A 15,789-nucleotide genomic window follows, 5' to 3' on the forward strand; every position below is an offset into this window, starting at 1 on the left:
CCCCTCCGGGCGACCCGTGGCATGGCCCCCGCCCCGCCGGAAGCACCGCAGGGCGCCGCGGAGCACCGAGGGCGCCGGCTGCACGGGCAGGAGGCCACACACATGCACCACCTCCTCTTCCTCTCAAGCCCTTCACCCTCGCAGCCCGCCCTTCAAGCACACCCACCCACGTCCTAGCCGGCCGCGCGTCCCAGGGCGCCGCGGGGGCCCGAAGGCGGCCGACGGAGGGGACGGGGCGACAGCAGGAACCTCGGGGCCGGGGCGGGGAGGGGGCGGTCGCTGGGGGGAGCCGGGCGGGGGCTGGATCCCGTCTCCGCAGGCCTGCGAGCCCCTCCGGGGGGCCGGGGCGGGGCTTTGGGGGCCGGGGCCGGGGCGGGGCTTTGGGGGCCGGGGCCGGGGCCGGGGCCGGGCCCGCCTGCGGGCCCTCCTCGCCCCGCCCCAATCTCCGCCCCCAGGCCCGCCCCCAGCCCCTAGCAATTCCCTGGCACCGCCCCCAGCCTCCAAGCCACCCAGCCACCCGCAACCCCCCCCACCTTCGGCCCGGGCCCGCCTGCACCTTCTCTCCGAAGGACATGCCCTGCCTCCCCCGCGGACCACCGTCCCTTCGGCCCTCAGCCACGACGTCCACGCTCCGCGGGCCCGGGACACCAGATGGCCCGACCGCCCGGGGCCTCAGGCCCCGTTGGCACCGGGCTGCGCGCTCCGCGGCCCCGCAACAGCCAAGGCCACAGCGACGCGGGGGCGGCCGGCACCCATGCCGAAAAGGGCCGCGCGCAACACAGCAAGAGACACAAGAGAGACTCGCTCCGCGCCTGGGCGTGGGCGCCGCGCACGCAACACAGGCACACGGTCCCGCGGCGGTTCGGCTGATGGGCAGGAATGGGGGCAGAACGGCATCCCTGACACCGTGGCTGCAGGGCCCGCGGCTGCCAGGGCTCCTAAGGCAGCTCCAGGGCCTGCGCCCCTCCGGCGGGGTGGCTGCCTCGCCCCCACAGGCCTTGTGGCCCAGCTCCGAGTGCCCGTGTCCCTCCGTCTGTGTGTGTGTGTGTGTGTGTCTGTCTGTCTGTCGTGGGCACCTGTGTCTGTGTCCCTGCCTGTCCGAGGATGGGGTCCGGCGGCGCGGGCGGCCCCGGCTTGGCTTTGAGCCAGGCCGGCTGAAGAACAGGAGAGGCCAGGGGTCGTCCGGAGCCGGCCGGCGCCGGCCCGCGGCACCCCCCCAGCCAGTGAGCGGTCCGAGGTGGGGCGGCGTGCCATCCGGGGAGCCGAGCGGCGGCGACGCGCCCGCCAGGCCGGGGACGGGAGCGCGCCCGGGCTCCGGCGACAGCCTCCGCTCCGGGGTGCGGGAGGCGTCTTGGCCCCCACCCCCCCCGCCCGGCCCGGGGCAGGCGCCCTCCGCCACCCCGGGCGCGGCGCGGGAGGCGGTCAGTCAATCAATCAGTCGGGCCGGCAGGCGAGCATGCAGGCGGGCTGGCGCGATCGGGCGGGCGGAGGGCTGAGGAGCGGCGGGCGCCTGGCCCGGAGAGGCGCAGAGCAGGCTCTTGGGGCGCCCAGCGGCAGCCGCGGACGTCTACGGCCATACCACCCTGAACGCGCCCGATCTCGTCTGATCTCGGAAGCTAAGCAGGGTCGGGCCTGGTTAGTACTTGGATGGGAGACCGCCTGGGAATACCGGGTGCTGTAGGCTTTTTTTCCTCGGCCTTTTGCCTGCCTTCCTGTCTGTCCCTTGGCCGCCAACGCCCCCTCGACCAACGCGGCGGCGGCGGCGGCGGCGGCGGCGGCGCCCCCCTCCGGGCGACCCGTGGCATGGCCCCCGCCCCGCCGGAAGCACCGCAGGGCGCCGCGGAGCACCGAGGGCGCCGGCTGCACGGGCAGGAGGCCACACACATGCACCACCTCCTCTTCCTCTCAAGCCCTTCACCCTCGCAGCCCGCCCTTCAAGCACACCCACCCACGTCCTAGCCGGCCGCGCGTCCCAGGGCGCCGCGGGGGCCCGAAGGCGGCCGACGGAGGGGACGGGGCGACAGCAGGAACCTCGGGGCCGGGGCGGGGAGGGGGCGGTCGCTGGGGGGAGCCGGGCGGGGGCTGGATCCCGTCTCCGCAGGCCTGCGAGCCCCTCCGGGGGGCCGGGGCGGGGCTTTGGGGGCCGGGGCCGGGGCGGGGCTTTGGGGGCCGGGGCCGGGGCCGGGGCCGGGCCCGCCTGCGGGCCCTCCTCGCCCCGCCCCAATCTCCGCCCCCAGGCCCGCCCCCAGCCCCTAGCAATTCCCTGGCACCGCCCCCAGCCTCCAAGCCACCCAGCCACCCGCAACCCCCCCCACCTTCGGCCCGGGCCCGCCTGCACCTTCTCTCCGAAGGACATGCCCTGCCTCCCCCGCGGACCACCGTCCCTTCGGCCCTCAGCCACGACGTCCACGCTCCGCGGGCCCGGGACACCAGATGGCCCGACCGCCCGGGGCCTCAGGCCGCGTTGGCACCGGGCTGCGCGCTCCGCGGCCCCGCAACAGCCAAGGCCACAGCGACGCGGGGGCGGCCGGCACCCATGCCGAAAAGGGCCGCGCGCAACACAGCAAGAGACACAAGAGAGACTCGCTCCGCGCCTGGGCGTGGGCGCCGCGCACGCAACACAGGCACACGGTCCCGCGGCGGTTCGGCTGATGGGCAGGAATGGGGGCAGAACGGCATCCCTGACACCGTGGCTGCAGGGCCCGCGGCTGCCAGGGCTCCTAAGGCAGCTCCAGGGCCTGCGCCCCTCCGGCGGGGTGGCTGCCTCGCCCCCACAGGCCTTGTGGCCCAGCTCCGAGTGCCCGTGTCCCTCCGTCTGTGTGTGTGTGTGTGTGTGTCTGTCTGTCTGTCGTGGGCACCTGTGTCTGTGTCCCTGCCTGTCCGAGGATGGGGTCCGGCGGCGCGGGCGGCCCCGGCTTGGCTTTGAGCCAGGCCGGCTGAAGAACAGGAGAGGCCAGGGGTCGTCCGGAGCCGGCCGGCGCCGGCCCGCGGCACCCCCCCAGCCAGTGAGCGGTCCGAGGTGGGGCGGCGTGCCATCCGGGGAGCCGAGCGGCGGCGACGCGCCCGCCAGGCCGGGGACGGGAGCGCGCCCGGGCTCCGGCGACAGCCTCCGCTCCGGGGTGCGGGAGGCGTCTTGGCCCCCACCCCCCCCGCCCGGCCCGGGGCAGGCGCCCTCCGCCACCCCGGGCGCGGCGCGGGAGGCGGTCAGTCAATCAATCAGTCGGGCCGGCAGGCGAGCATGCAGGCGGGCTGGCGCGATCGGGCGGGCGGAGGGCTGAGGAGCGGCGGGCGCCTGGCCCGGAGAGGCGCAGAGCAGGCTCTTGGGGCGCCCAGCGGCAGCCGCGGACGTCTACGGCCATACCACCCTGAACGCGCCCGATCTCGTCTGATCTCGGAAGCTAAGCAGGGTCGGGCCTGGTTAGTACTTGGATGGGAGACCGCCTGGGAATACCGGGTGCTGTAGGCTTTTTTTCCTCGGCCTTTTGCCTGCCTTCCTGTCTGTCCCTTGGCCGCCAACGCCCCCTCGACCAACGCGGCGGCGGCGGCGGCGGCGGCGGCGGCGCCCCCCTCCGGGCGACCCGTGGCATGGCCCCCGCCCCGCCGGAAGCACCGCAGGGCGCCGCGGAGCACCGAGGGCGCCGGCTGCACGGGCAGGAGGCCACACACATGCACCACCTCCTCTTCCTCTCAAGCCCTTCACCCTCGCAGCCCGCCCTTCAAGCACACCCACCCACGTCCTAGCCGGCCGCGCGTCCCAGGGCGCCGCGGGGGCCCGAAGGCGGCCGACGGAGGGGACGGGGCGACAGCAGGAACCTCGGGGCCGGGGCGGGGAGGGGGCGGTCGCTGGGGGGAGCCGGGCGGGGGCTGGATCCCGTCTCCGCAGGCCTGCGAGCCCCTCCGGGGGGCCGGGGCGGGGCTTTGGGGGCCGGGGCCGGGGCGGGGCTTTGGGGGCCGGGGCCGGGGCCGGGGCCCTCCTCGCCCCGCCCCAATCTCCGCCCCCAGGCCCGCCCCCAGCCCCTAGCAATTCCCTGGCACCGCCCCCAGCCTCCAAGCCACCCAGCCACCCGCAACCCCCCCCACCTTCGGCCCGGGCCCGCCTGCACCTTCTCTCCGAAGGACATGCCCTGCCTCCCCCGCGGACCACCGTCCCTTCGGCCCTCAGCCACGACGTCCACGCTCCGCGGGCCCGGGACACCAGATGGCCCGACCGCCCGGGGCCTCAGGCCCCGTTGGCACCGGGCTGCGCGCTCCGCGGCCCCGCAACAGCCAAGGCCACAGCGACGCGGGGGCGGCCGGCACCCATGCCGAAAAGGGCCGCGCGCAACACAGCAAGAGACACAAGAGAGACTCGCTCCGCGCCTGGGCGTGGGCGCCGCGCACGCAACACAGGCACACGGTCCCGCGGCGGTTCGGCTGATGGGCAGGAATGGGGGCAGAACGGCATCCCTGACACCGTGGCTGCAGGGCCCGCGGCTGCCAGGGCTCCTAAGGCAGCTCCAGGGCCTGCGCCCCTCCGGCGGGGTGGCTGCCTCGCCCCCACAGGCCTTGTGGCCCAGCTCCGAGTGCCCGTGTCCCTCCGTCTGTGTGTGTGTGTGTGTGTGTGTGTGTCTGTCTGTCTGTCGTGGGCACCTGTGTCTGTGTCCCTGCCTGTCCGAGGATGGGGTCCGGCGGCGCGGGCGGCCCCGGCTTGGCTTTGAGCCAGGCCGGCTGAAGAACAGGAGAGGCCAGGGGTCGTCCGGAGCCGGCCGGCGCCGGCCCGCGGCACCCCCCCAGCCAGTGAGCGGTCCGAGGTGGGGCGGCGTGCCATCCGGGGAGCCGAGCGGCGGCGACGCGCCCGCCAGGCCGGGGACGGGAGCGCGCCCGGGCTCCGGCGACAGCCTCCGCTCCGGGGTGCGGGAGGCGTCTTGGCCCCCACCCCCCCCGCCCGGCCCGGGGCAGGCGCCCTCCGCCACCCCGGGCGCGGCGCGGGAGGCGGTCAGTCAATCAATCAGTCGGGCCGGCAGGCGAGCATGCAGGCGGGCTGGCGCGATCGGGCGGGCGGAGGGCTGAGGAGCGGCGGGCGCCTGGCCCGGAGAGGCGCAGAGCAGGCTCTTGGGGCGCCCAGCGGCAGCCGCGGACGTCTACGGCCATACCACCCTGAACGCGCCCGATCTCGTCTGATCTCGGAAGCTAAGCAGGGTCGGGCCTGGTTAGTACTTGGATGGGAGACCGCCTGGGAATACCGGGTGCTGTAGGCTTTTTTTCCTCGGCCTTTTGCCTGCCTTCCTGTCTGTCCCTTGGCCGCCAACGCCCCCTCGACCAACGCGGCGGCGGCGGCGGCGGCGGCGGCGGCGCCCCCCTCCGGGCGACCCGTGGCATGGCCCCCGCCCCGCCGGAAGCACCGCAGGGCGCCGCGGAGCACCGAGGGCGCCGGCTGCACGGGCAGGAGGCCACACACATGCACCACCTCCTCTTCCTCTCAAGCCCTTCACCCTCGCAGCCCGCCCTTCAAGCACACCCACCCACGTCCTAGCCGGCCGCGCGTCCCAGGGCGCCGCGGGGGCCCGAAGGCGGCCGACGGAGGGGACGGGGCGACAGCAGGAACCTCGGGGCCGGGGCGGGGAGGGGGCGGTCGCTGGGGGGAGCCGGGCGGGGGCTGGATCCCGTCTCCGCAGGCCTGCGAGCCCCTCCGGGGGGCCGGGGCGGGGCTTTGGGGGCCGGGGCCGGGGCGGGGCTTTGGGGGCCGGGGCCGGGGCCGGGGCCGGGCCCGCCTGCGGGCCCTCCTCGCCCCGCCCCAATCTCCGCCCCCAGGCCCGCCCCCAGCCCCTAGCAATTCCCTGGCACCGCCCCCAGCCTCCAAGCCACCCAGCCACCCGCAACCCCCCCCACCTTCGGCCCGGGCCCGCCTGCACCTTCTCTCCGAAGGACATGCCCTGCCTCCCCCGCGGACCACCGTCCCTTCGGCCCTCAGCCACGACGTCCACGCTCCGCGGGCCCGGGACACCAGATGGCCCGACCGCCCGGGGCCTCAGGCCCCGTTGGCACCGGGCTGCGCGCTCCGCGGCCCCGCAACAGCCAAGGCCACAGCGACGCGGGGGCGGCCGGCACCCATGCCGAAAAGGGCCGCGCGCAACACAGCAAGAGACACAAGAGAGACTCGCTCCGCGCCTGGGCGTGGGCGCCGCGCACGCAACACAGGCACACGGTCCCGCGGCGGTTCGGCTGATGGGCAGGAATGGGGGCAGAACGGCATCCCTGACACCGTGGCTGCAGGGCCCGCGGCTGCCAGGGCTCCTAAGGCAGCTCCAGGGCCTGCGCCCCTCCGGCGGGGTGGCTGCCTCGCCCCCACAGGCCTTGTGGCCCAGCTCCGAGTGCCCGTGTCCCTCCGTCTGTGTGTGTGTGTGTGTGTGTGTGTGTCTGTCTGTCTGTCGTGGGCACCTGTGTCTGTGTCCCTGCCTGTCCGAGGATGGGGTCCGGCGGCGCGGGCGGCCCCGGCTTGGCTTTGAGCCAGGCCGGCTGAAGAACAGGAGAGGCCAGGGGTCGTCCGGAGCCGGCCGGCGCCGGCCCGCGGCACCCCCCCAGCCAGTGAGCGGTCCGAGGTGGGGCGGCGTGCCATCCGGGGAGCCGAGCGGCGGCGACGCGCCCGCCAGGCCGGGGACGGGAGCGCGCCCGGGCTCCGGCGACAGCCTCCGCTCCGGGGTGCGGGAGGCGTCTTGGCCCCCACCCCCCCCGCCCGGCCCGGGGCAGGCGCCCTCCGCCACCCCGGGCGCGGCGCGGGAGGCGGTCAGTCAATCAATCAGTCGGGCCGGCAGGCGAGCATGCAGGCGGGCTGGCGCGATCGGGCGGGCGGAGGGCTGAGGAGCGGCGGGCGCCTGGCCCGGAGAGGCGCAGAGCAGGCTCTTGGGGCGCCCAGCGGCAGCCGCGGACGTCTACGGCCATACCACCCTGAACGCGCCCGATCTCGTCTGATCTCGGAAGCTAAGCAGGGTCGGGCCTGGTTAGTACTTGGATGGGAGACCGCCTGGGAATACCGGGTGCTGTAGGCTTTTTTTCCTCGGCCTTTTGCCTGCCTTCCTGTCTGTCCCTTGGCCGCCAACGCCCCCTCGACCAACGCGGCGGCGGCGGCGGCGGCGGCGGCGGCGCCCCCCTCCGGGCGACCCGTGGCATGGCCCCCGCCCCGCCGGAAGCACCGCAGGGCGCCGCGGAGCACCGAGGGCGCCGGCTGCACGGGCAGGAGGCCACACACATGCACCACCTCCTCTTCCTCTCAAGCCCTTCACCCTCGCAGCCCGCCCTTCAAGCACACCCACCCACGTCCTAGCCGGCCGCGCGTCCCAGGGCGCCGCGGGGGCCCGAAGGCGGCCGACGGAGGGGACGGGGCGACAGCAGGAACCTCGGGGCCGGGGCGGGGAGGGGGCGGTCGCTGGGGGGAGCCGGGCGGGGGCTGGATCCCGTCTCCGCAGGCCTGCGAGCCCCTCCGGGGGGCCGGGGCGGGGCTTTGGGGGCCGGGGCCGGGGCGGGGCTTTGGGGGCCGGGGCCGGGGCCGGGGCCCTCCTCGCCCCGCCCCAATCTCCGCCCCCAGGCCCGCCCCCAGCCCCTAGCAATTCCCTGGCACCGCCCCCAGCCTCCAAGCCACCCAGCCACCCGCAACCCCCCCCACCTTCGGCCCGGGCCCGCCTGCACCTTCTCTCCGAAGGACATGCCCTGCCTCCCCCGCGGACCACCGTCCCTTCGGCCCTCAGCCACGACGTCCACGCTCCGCGGGCCCGGGACACCAGATGGCCCGACCGCCCGGGGCCTCAGGCCCCGTTGGCACCGGGCTGCGCGCTCCGCGGCCCCGCAACAGCCAAGGCCACAGCGACGCGGGGGCGGCCGGCACCCATGCCGAAAAGGGCCGCGCGCAACACAGCAAGAGACACAAGAGAGACTCGCTCCGCGCCTGGGCGTGGGCGCCGCGCACGCAACACAGGCACACGGTCCCGCGGCGGTTCGGCTGATGGGCAGGAATGGGGGCAGAACGGCATCCCTGACACCGTGGCTGCAGGGCCCGCGGCTGCCAGGGCTCCTAAGGCAGCTCCAGGGCCTGCGCCCCTCCGGCGGGGTGGCTGCCTCGCCCCCACAGGCCTTGTGGCCCAGCTCCGAGTGCCCGTGTCCCTCCGTCTGTGTGTGTGTGTGTGTGTGTGTGTGTCTGTCTGTCTGTCGTGGGCACCTGTGTCTGTGTCCCTGCCTGTCCGAGGATGGGGTCCGGCGGCGCGGGCGGCCCCGGCTTGGCTTTGAGCCAGGCCGGCTGAAGAACAGGAGAGGCCAGGGGTCGTCCGGAGCCGGCCGGCGCCGGCCCGCGGCACCCCCCCAGCCAGTGAGCGGTCCGAGGTGGGGCGGCGTGCCATCCGGGGAGCCGAGCGGCGGCGACGCGCCCGCCAGGCCGGGGACGGGAGCGCGCCCGGGCTCCGGCGACAGCCTCCGCTCCGGGGTGCGGGAGGCGTCTTGGCCCCCACCCCCCCCGCCCGGCCCGGGGCAGGCGCCCTCCGCCACCCCGGGCGCGGCGCGGGAGGCGGTCAGTCAATCAATCAGTCGGGCCGGCAGGCGAGCATGCAGGCGGGCTGGCGCGATCGGGCGGGCGGAGGGCTGAGGAGCGGCGGGCGCCTGGCCCGGAGAGGCGCAGAGCAGGCTCTTGGGGCGCCCAGCGGCAGCCGCGGACGTCTACGGCCATACCACCCTGAACGCGCCCGATCTCGTCTGATCTCGGAAGCTAAGCAGGGTCGGGCCTGGTTAGTACTTGGATGGGAGACCGCCTGGGAATACCGGGTGCTGTAGGCTTTTTTTCCTCGGCCTTTTGCCTGCCTTCCTGTCTGTCCCTTGGCCGCCAACGCCCCCTCGACCAACGCGGCGGCGGCGGCGGCGGCGGCGGCGGCGCCCCCCTCCGGGCGACCCGTGGCATGGCCCCCGCCCCGCCGGAAGCACCGCAGGGCGCCGCGGAGCACCGAGGGCGCCGGCTGCACGGGCAGGAGGCCACACACATGCACCACCTCCTCTTCCTCTCAAGCCCTTCACCCTCGCAGCCCGCCCTTCAAGCACACCCACCCACGTCCTAGCCGGCCGCGCGTCCCAGGGCGCCGCGGGGGCCCGAAGGCGGCCGACGGAGGGGACGGGGCGACAGCAGGAACCTCGGGGCCGGGGCGGGGAGGGGGCGGTCGCTGGGGGGAGCCGGGCGGGGGCTGGATCCCGTCTCCGCAGGCCTGCGAGCCCCTCCGGGGGGCCGGGGCGGGGCTTTGGGGGCCGGGGCCGGGGCGGGGCTTTGGGGGCCGGGGCCGGGGCCGGGGCCCTCCTCGCCCCGCCCCAATCTCCGCCCCCAGGCCCGCCCCCAGCCCCTAGCAATTCCCTGGCACCGCCCCCAGCCTCCAAGCCACCCAGCCACCCGCAACCCCCCCCACCTTCGGCCCGGGCCCGCCTGCACCTTCTCTCCGAAGGACATGCCCTGCCTCCCCCGCGGACCACCGTCCCTTCGGCCCTCAGCCACGACGTCCACGCTCCGCGGGCCCGGGACACCAGATGGCCCGACCGCCCGGGGCCTCAGGCCCCGTTGGCACCGGGCTGCGCGCTCCGCGGCCCCGCAACAGCCAAGGCCACAGCGACGCGGGGGCGGCCGGCACCCATGCCGAAAAGGGCCGCGCGCAACACAGCAAGAGACACAAGAGAGACTCGCTCCGCGCCTGGGCGTGGGCGCCGCGCACGCAACACAGGCACACGGTCCCGCGGCGGTTCGGCTGATGGGCAGGAATGGGGGCAGAACGGCATCCCTGACACCGTGGCTGCAGGGCCCGCGGCTGCCAGGGCTCCTAAGGCAGCTCCAGGGCCTGCGCCCCTCCGGCGGGGTGGCTGCCTCGCCCCCACAGGCCTTGTGGCCCAGCTCCGAGTGCCCGTGTCCCTCCGTCTGTGTGTGTGTGTGTGTGTGTCTGTCTGTCTGTCGTGGGCACCTGTGTCTGTGTCCCTGCCTGTCCGAGGATGGGGTCCGGCGGCGCGGGCGGCCCCGGCTTGGCTTTGAGCCAGGCCGGCTGAAGAACAGGAGAGGCCAGGGGTCGTCCGGAGCCGGCCGGCGCCGGCCCGCGGCACCCCCCCAGCCAGTGAGCGGTCCGAGGTGGGGCGGCGTGCCATCCGGGGAGCCGAGCGGCGGCGACGCGCCCGCCAGGCCGGGGACGGGAGCGCGCCCGGGCTCCGGCGACAGCCTCCGCTCCGGGGTGCGGGAGGCGTCTTGGCCCCCACCCCCCCCGCCCGGCCCGGGGCAGGCGCCCTCCGCCACCCCGGGCGCGGCGCGGGAGGCGGTCAGTCAATCAATCAGTCGGGCCGGCAGGCGAGCATGCAGGCGGGCTGGCGCGATCGGGCGGGCGGAGGGCTGAGGAGCGGCGGGCGCCTGGCCCGGAGAGGCGCAGAGCAGGCTCTTGGGGCGCCCAGCGGCAGCCGCGGACGTCTACGGCCATACCACCCTGAACGCGCCCGATCTCGTCTGATCTCGGAAGCTAAGCAGGGTCGGGCCTGGTTAGTACTTGGATGGGAGACCGCCTGGGAATACCGGGTGCTGTAGGCTTTTTTTCCTCGGCCTTTTGCCTGCCTTCCTGTCTGTCCCTTGGCCGCCAACGCCCCCTCGACCAACGCGGCGGCGGCGGCGGCGGCGGCGGCGGCGGCGGCGGCGGCGGCGGCGCCCCCCTCCGGGCGACCCGTGGCATGGCCCCCGCCCCGCCGGAAGCACCGCAGGGCGCCGCGGAGCACCGAGGGCGCCGGCTGCACGGGCAGGAGGCCACACACATGCACCACCTCCTCTTCCTCTCAAGCCCTTCACCCTCGCAGCCCGCCCTTCAAGCACACCCACCCACGTCCTAGCCGGCCGCGCGTCCCAGGGCGCCGCGGGGGCCCGAAGGCGGCCGACGGAGGGGACGGGGCGACAGCAGGAACCTCGGGGCCGGGGCGGGGAGGGGGCGGTCGCTGGGGGGAGCCGGGCGGGGGCTGGATCCCGTCTCCGCAGGCCTGCGAGCCCCTCCGGGGGGCCGGGGCGGGGCTTTGGGGGCCGGGGCCGGGGCGGGGCTTTGGGGGCCGGGGCCGGGGCCGGGGCCGGGCCCGCCTGCGGGCCCTCCTCGCCCCGCCCCAATCTCCGCCCCCAGGCCCGCCCCCAGCCCCTAGCAATTCCCTGGCACCGCCCCCAGCCTCCAAGCCACCCAGCCACCCGCAACCCCCCCCACCTTCGGCCCGGGCCCGCCTGCACCTTCTCTCCGAAGGACATGCCCTGCCTCCCCCGCGGACCACCGTCCCTTCGGCCCTCAGCCACGACGTCCACGCTCCGCGGGCCCGGGACACCAGATGGCCCGACCGCCCGGGGCCTCAGGCCCCGTTGGCACCAGGCTGCGCGCTCCGCGGCCCCGCAACAGCCAAGGCCACAGCGACGCGGGGGCGGCCGGCACCCATGCCGAAAAGGGCCGCGCGCAACACAGCAAGAGACACAAGAGAGACTCGCTCCGCGCCTGGGCGTGGGCGCCGCGCACGCAACACAGGCACACGGTCCCGCGGCGGTTCGGCTGATGGGCAGGAATGGGGGCAGAACGGCATCCCTGACACCGTGGCTGCAGGGCCCGCGGCTGCCAGGGCTCCTAAGGCAGCTCCAGGGCCTGCGCCCCTCCGGCGGGGTGGCTGCCTCGCCCCCACAGGCCTTGTGGCCCAGCTCCGAGTGCCCGTGTCCCTCCGTCTGTGTGTGTGTGTGTGTGTGTGTCTGTCTGTCTGTCGTGGGCACCTGTGTCTGTGTCCCTGCCTGTCCGAGGATGGGGTCCGGCGGCGCGGGCGGCCCCGGCTTGGCTTTGAGCCAGGCCGGCTGAAGAACAGGAGAGGCCAGGGGTCGTCCGGAGCCGGCCGGCGCCGGCCCGCGGCACCCCCCCAGCCAGTGAGCGGTCCGAGGTGGGGCGGCGTGCCATCCGGGGAGCCGAGCGGCGGCGACGCGCCCGCCAGGCCGGGGACGGGAGCGCGCCCGGGCTCCGGCGACAGCCTCCGCTCCGGGGTGCGGGAGGCGTCTTGGCCCCCACCCCCCCCGCCCGGCCCGGGGCAGGCGCCCTCCGCCACCCCGGGCGCGGCGCGGGAGGCGGTCAGTCAATCAATCAGTCGGGCCGGCAGGCGAGCATGCAGGCGGGCTGGCGCGATCGGGCGGGCGGAGGGCTGAGGAGCGGCGGGCGCCTGGCCCGGAGAGGCGCAGAGCAGGCTCTTGGGGCGCCCAGCGGCAGCCGCGGACGTCTACGGCCATACCACCCTGAACGCGCCCGATCTCGTCTGATCTCGGAAGCTAAGCAGGGTCGGGCCTGGTTAGTACTTGGATGGGAGACCGCCTGGGAATACCGGGTGCTGTAGGCTTTTTTTCCTCGGCCTTTTGCCTGCCTTCCTGTCTGTCCCTTGGCCGCCAACGCCCCCTCGACCAACGCGGCGGCGGCGGCGGCGGCGGCGGCGGCGCCCCCCTCCGGGCGACCCGTGGCATGGCCCCCGCCCCGCCGGAAGCACCGCAGGGCGCCGCGGAGCACCGAGGGCGCCGGCTGCACGGGCAGGAGGCCACACACATGCACCACCTCCTCTTCCTCTCAAGCCCTTCACCCTCGCAGCCCGCCCTTCAAGCACACCCACCCACGTCCTAGCCGGCCGCGCGTCCCAGGGCGCCGCGGGGGCCCGAAGGCGGCCGACGGAGGGGACGGGGCGACAGCAGGAACCTCGGGGCCGGGGCGGGGAGGGGGCGGTCGCTGGGGGGAGCCGGGCGGGGGCTGGATCCCGTCTCCGCAGGCCTGCGAGCCCCTCCGGGGGGCCGGGGCGGGGCTTTGGGGGCCGGGGCCGGGGCGGGGCTTTGGGGGCCGGGGCCGGGGCCGGGGCCGGGCCCGCCTGCGGGCCCTCCTCGCCCCGCCCCAATCTCCGCCCCCAGGCCCGCCCCCAGCCCCTAGCAATTCCCTGGCACCGCCCCCAGCCTCCAAGCCACCCAGCCACCCGCAACCCCCCCCACCTTCGGCCCGGGCCCGCCTGCACCTTCTCTCCGAAGGACATGCCCTGCCTCCCCCGCGGACCACCGTCCCTTCGGCCCTCAGCCACGACGTCCACGCTCCGCGGGCCCGGGACACCAGATGGCCCGACCGCCCGGGGCCTCAGGCCCCGTTGGCACCGGGCTGCGCGCTCCGCGGCCCCGCAACAGCCAAGGCCACAGCGACGCGGGGGCGGCCGGCACCCATGCCGAAAAGGGCCGCGCGCAACACAGCAAGAGACACAAGAGAGACTCGCTCCGCGCCTGGGCGTGGGCGCCGCGCACGCAACACAGGCACACGGTCCCGCGGCGGTTCGGCTGATGGGCAGGAATGGGGGCAGAACGGCATCCCTGACACCGTGGCTGCAGGGCCCGCGGCTGCCAGGGCTCCTAAGGCAGCTCCAGGGCCTGCGCCCCTCCGGCGGGGTGGCTGCCTCGCCCCCACAGGCCTTGTGGCCCAGCTCCGAGTGCCCGTGTCCCTCCGTCTGTGTGTGTGTGTGTGTGTGTGTGTGTCTGTCTGTCTGTCGTGGGCACCTGTGTCTGTGTCCCTGCCTGTCCGAGGATGGGGTCCGGCGGCGCGGGCGGCCCCGGCTTGGCTTTGAGCCAGGCCGGCTGAAGAACAGGAGAGGCCAGGGGTCGTCCGGAGCCGGCCGGCGCCGGCCCGCGGCACCCCCCCAGCCAGTGAGCGGTCCGAGGTGGGGCGGCGTGCCATCCGGGGAGCCGAGCGGCGGCGACGCGCCCGCCAGGCCGGGGACGGGAGCGCGCCCGGGCTCCGGCGACAGCCTCCGCTCCGGGGTGCGGGAGGCGTCTTGGCCCCCACCCCCCCCGCCCGGCCCGGGGCAGGCGCCCTCCGCCACCCCGGGCGCGGCGCGGGAGGCGGTCAGTCAATCAATCAGTCGGGCCGGCAGGCGAGCATGCAGGCGGGCTGGCGCGATCGGGCGGGCGGAGGGCTGAGGAGCGGCGGGCGCCTGGCCCGGAGAGGCGCAGAGCAGGCTCTTGGGGCGCCCAGCGGCAGCCGCGGACGTCTACGGCCATACCACCCTGAACGCGCCCGATCTCGTCTGATCTCGGAAGCTAAGCAGGGTCGGGCCTGGTTAGTACTTGGATGGGAGACCGCCTGGGAATACCGGGTGCTGTAGGCTTTTTTTCCTCGGCCTTTTGCCTGCCTTCCTGTCTGTCCCTTGGCCGCCAACGCCCCCTCGACCAACGCGGCGGCGGCGGCGGCGGCGGCGGCGGCGCCCCCCTCCGGGCGACCCGTGGCATGGCCCCCGCCCCGCCGGAAGCACCGCAGGGCGCCGCGGAGCACCGAGGGCGCCGGCTGCACGGGCAGGAGGCCACACACATGCACCACCTCCTCTTCCTCTCAAGCCCTTCACCCTCGCAGCCCGCCCTTCAAGCACACCCACCCACGTCCTAGCCGGCCGCGCGTCCCAGGGCGCCGCGGGGGCCCGAAGGCGGCCGACGGAGGGGACGGGGCGACAGCAGGAACCTCGGGGCCGGGGCGGGGAGGGGGCGGTCGCTGGGGGGAGCCGGGCGGGGGCTGGATCCCGTCTCCGCAGGCCTGCGAGCCCCTCCGGGGGGCCGGGGCGGGGCTTTGGGGGCCGGGGCCGGGGCGGGGCTTTGGGGGCCGGGGCCGGGGCCGGGGCCCTCCTCGCCCCGCCCCAATCTCCGCCCCCAGGCCCGCCCCCAGCCCCTAGCAATTCCCTGGCACCGCCCCCAGCCTCCAAGCCACCCAGCCACCCGCAACCCCCCCCACCTTCGGCCCGGGCCCGCCTGCACCTTCTCTCCGAAGGACATGCCCTGCCTCCCCCGCGGACCACCGTCCCTTCGGCCCTCAGCCACGACGTCCACGCTCCGCGGGCCAGGGACACCAGATGGCCCGACCGCCCGGGGCCTCAGGCCCCGTTGGCACCGGGCTGCGCGCTCCGCGGCCCCGCAACAGCCAAGGCCACAGCGACGCGGGGGCGGCCGGCACCCATGCCGAAAAGGGCCGCGCGCAACACAGCAAGAGACACAAGAGAGACTCGCTCCGCGCCTGGGCGTGGGCGCCGCGCACGCAACACAGGCACACGGTCCCGCGGCGGTTCGGCTGATGGGCAGGAATGGGGGCAGAACGGCATCCCTGACACCGTGGCTGCAGGGCCCGCGGCTGCCAGGGCTCCTAAGGCAGCTCCAGGGCCTGCGCCCCTCCGGCGGGGTGGCTGCCTCGCCCCCACAGGCCTTGTGGCCCAGCTCCGAGTGCCCGTGTCCCTCCGTCTGTGTGTGTGTGTGTGTGTGTCTGTCTGTCTGTCGTGGGCACCTGTGTCTGTGTCCCTGCCTGTCCGAGGATGGGGTCCGGCGGCGCGGGCGGCCCCGGCTTGGCTTTGAGCCAGGCCGGCTGAAGAACAGGAGAGGCCAGGGGTCGTCCGGAGCCGGCCGGCGCCGGCCCGCGGCACCCCCCCAGCCAGTGAGCGGTCCGAGGTGGGGCGGCGTGCCATCCGGGGAGCCGAGCGGCGGCGACGCGCCCGCCAGGCCGGGGACGGGAGCGCGCCCGGGCTCCGGCGACAGCCTCCGCTCCGGGGTGCGGGAGGCGTCTTGGCCCCCACCCCCCCCGCCCGGCCCGGGGCAGGCGCCCTCCGCCACCCCGGGCGCGGCGCGGGAGGCGGTCAGTCAATCAATCAGTCGGGCCGGCAGGCGAGCATGCAGGCGGGCTGGCGCGATCGGGCGGGCGGAGGGCTGAGGAGCGGCGGGCGCCTGGCCCGGAGAGGCGCAGAGCAGGCTCTTGGGGCGCCCAGCGGCAG

At 76.2% G+C, this 15,789-nt stretch overlaps 8 non-coding genes across 8 annotated transcripts; all 8 read left to right on the forward strand.

Moving 5' to 3' along the window:
* The first annotated feature begins 1,565 nt into the window (after positions 1 to 1,565).
* Positions 1,566 to 1,684, forward strand: LOC140596950 (5S ribosomal RNA). The gene has a single exon (XR_011998819.1). It is a non-coding gene; the product is annotated as a 5S ribosomal RNA (ribosomal RNA).
* A 1,663-nt stretch (positions 1,685 to 3,347) lies between these two features.
* On the forward strand, positions 3,348 to 3,466 carry LOC140596951 (5S ribosomal RNA). Its single transcript, XR_011998820.1, has one exon. It is a non-coding gene; the product is annotated as a 5S ribosomal RNA (ribosomal RNA).
* A 1,652-nt stretch (positions 3,467 to 5,118) lies between these two features.
* LOC140596952 (5S ribosomal RNA) lies at positions 5,119 to 5,237 on the forward strand. The gene has a single exon (XR_011998821.1). It is a non-coding gene; the product is annotated as a 5S ribosomal RNA (ribosomal RNA).
* Positions 5,238 to 6,906: 1,669 nt separating this feature from the next.
* Positions 6,907 to 7,025, forward strand: LOC140596953 (5S ribosomal RNA). The gene has a single exon (XR_011998822.1). It is a non-coding gene; the product is annotated as a 5S ribosomal RNA (ribosomal RNA).
* A 1,652-nt stretch (positions 7,026 to 8,677) lies between these two features.
* On the forward strand, positions 8,678 to 8,796 carry LOC140596954 (5S ribosomal RNA). Its single transcript, XR_011998823.1, has one exon. It is a non-coding gene; the product is annotated as a 5S ribosomal RNA (ribosomal RNA).
* Positions 8,797 to 10,442: 1,646 nt separating this feature from the next.
* Positions 10,443 to 10,561, forward strand: LOC140596955 (5S ribosomal RNA). Its single transcript, XR_011998824.1, has one exon. It is a non-coding gene; the product is annotated as a 5S ribosomal RNA (ribosomal RNA).
* A 1,683-nt stretch (positions 10,562 to 12,244) lies between these two features.
* LOC140596957 (5S ribosomal RNA) lies at positions 12,245 to 12,363 on the forward strand. The gene has a single exon (XR_011998826.1). It is a non-coding gene; the product is annotated as a 5S ribosomal RNA (ribosomal RNA).
* A 1,669-nt stretch (positions 12,364 to 14,032) lies between these two features.
* Positions 14,033 to 14,151, forward strand: LOC140596958 (5S ribosomal RNA). Its single transcript, XR_011998827.1, has one exon. It is a non-coding gene; the product is annotated as a 5S ribosomal RNA (ribosomal RNA).
* The last annotated feature ends 1,638 nt before the right edge of the window (positions 14,152 to 15,789 follow it).

This window comes from Vulpes vulpes, unplaced genomic scaffold (assembly GCF_048418805.1).
Source record: "Vulpes vulpes isolate BD-2025 unplaced genomic scaffold, VulVul3 u000000811, whole genome shotgun sequence".
Lineage (NCBI taxonomy): Eukaryota > Metazoa > Chordata > Mammalia > Carnivora > Canidae > Vulpes > Vulpes vulpes.